The following is a 2,336-nucleotide window of genomic DNA, read 5'->3' as shown; positions in this document are numbered from 1 at the left end:
GCACTATTCACAATAGCAAAGAGTTGGAACCAACCCAAATGTCCAACAACGATAGACTGGATTAAGAAAATGTGGCACATATACACCATGGAATACTATGCAGCCATAAAAAATGATGAGTTCGTGTCCTTTGTAGGGACATGGATGAAACTGGAAAACATCATTCTCAGTAAACTATCGCAAGGACAAAAAACCAAACACCGCATGTTCTCACTCATAGGTGGGAATTGAACAATGAGAACTCATGGACACAGGAAGGGGAACATCACACTCCGGGGACTGTTGTGGGGTGGGGGGAGGGGGGAGGGACAGCATTAGGAGATACACCTAATGCTAAATGACGAGTTAATGGGTGCAGGAAATCAACATGGCACATGGATACATATGTAACAAACCTGCACATTCTGCACATGTACCCTAAAACCCTAAAGTATAATAAAAAAAAAAAAAAAAAAAAGATAGCTGAGGATCAAAAAAAAAAAAAAATTGATTTTTTGTGAAATATTAGAAATATGAAAAGAGGTAATCTCTTTAATAACTCATATATCAAAAAGGAAGTCCAAAAGCACCATTTAGAAAATTTGTAGAATATAATGAAAAGAATAGAAACTACGAATTGTAGTTAAAGCTAAACTCAAAGCCAAATTTGTTTTGGAAAATCTTTACTGTGGTAGATAATGCAATCTCCAAAAAATGTTCTAATGACATATTTCATGACGTAGAACGATTGTTATGCTAAAGCGAGGTACAAATGTTATTTATAGTAATGGACCAAATTTTACAATTTAATAGTCTAAATGAACAATTTACTACAGTATATTTGGTGCAAAAGTAGTATTAGACCAGAAAAAAAATTAAGTAAATTGTGGTATTTTCTAACGAGTGAAGTTAAAATTAATTCTCTTTATTTTTCCTCAAGTACATTATTAATTTCTCTTTGAAAAATGCTACTTTGAATAATAGCAAAAGTAAATGCAGAATTATGTATAATAATAAATTTGTAAGAGATGAAAAAAAAAAAAGAATAATTTGGTGTGATACTTTTAAAAAATAGGTTTATATATTTTTACTCCTAGCATACTCTGGAGAGTCTTTTAAAAACTGCCTTAGCATAAAAATACATTAAACTTGCTTTGAAGTTGGGAAAGATTGGGTTTCCTGGATTTTTCATTGGTGTTATACTGCCATCTAGTGACCACAAAATGTATGACTTACCTGCACAGCTGAAAGACAAACACAGGTTGTCCAATGCAAAATCCCCAAGTAGCTGATCTAGCCCCTCAAGGTCCCTTTCCATCAGTTAAGAGGGGCACCCTAATAGACGAATGTTTGTTCTTGACATGTCTTGGCATGAAAAACTGAATTTTTATGTTTGTCTATCAAACACGTAACTTTTATAAGCAAGTTTTTGCTGATAAATCACTTTAATGAGACTTATGAAGGACATGCCTTATTGGGAGTTATAAACCGTTAATCTCTCCACTACTTCTGACTTCATAGTAATCAGGGGATCTCTCAGGGCAGATGGACCTCAAAAACTTTCCCATTTACTTCAATCCAGAGGAGCTGTGAGAACACTGTAGTAAAAGGGAGGCACAGAGCAACTTCTTTCCATCTAGATGTATGTGAACAAAAATACTTCTGCTTATTTCCTGACATTGATTATAATCACAAAATGGTGGCATTTTATAAAATTATTTATGTTCTAATAAATATATATGATTACACTCAACTGACCCTTAAGTCCCTGGAAAAGGCTATTTACCTTTTGTGGAAAATGGAAAAAAATGTCTTCAGGATTACAGTATACTCTAGCACACTCAACAAGCCAATAAAATCTAAAATGAAATATACCCTTTCTGCCAAATAAAGCTAGACAAACGTCTAGCTTATTTGCGTTCATTTCTCATCACACTTCATTTGTGTTTTAAAAAAAGTGACTTGTCTGGTTGGTTGGTTTTATCTTTTCCTCAATAATTTCCACATGTATTTCTAAGGATAACATAGAAAGAAAAACACCATGTGATACAGAAATTGGAATACATTCCCCTACTTGCCTCTTATATAAACACAGAGGAATTAGTGGTGTGCACTTGTAAGATCACCTTGTCTGGCTAACATCTGAAATGGACAGATCTGAAATACAAGAAGTTCTCCAACTTCCAAAGGAAACCTCTTCGGAAGAATGGATGCACATTTACAAGAGCAAACAGAGAATGGCAGTGTGGGCCTTATCATCTAGAAATCTGCTCCCATCAAAGAAGCAAGAACTTCTCTTCTTCTTTTATTCAAGGGTATAAAATGAGTGCTTCTCATGAGTAGGATAACTAGAATTA

Source organism: Hylobates moloch, unplaced genomic scaffold (genome assembly GCF_009828535.3).
Source record: "Hylobates moloch isolate HMO894 unplaced genomic scaffold, HMol_V3 SCAFFOLD_3, whole genome shotgun sequence".
Lineage (NCBI taxonomy): Eukaryota > Metazoa > Chordata > Mammalia > Primates > Hylobatidae > Hylobates > Hylobates moloch.
The sequence above is the reverse complement of the archived record's forward strand: the minus strand, read 5'-3'. Positions refer to the sequence as shown.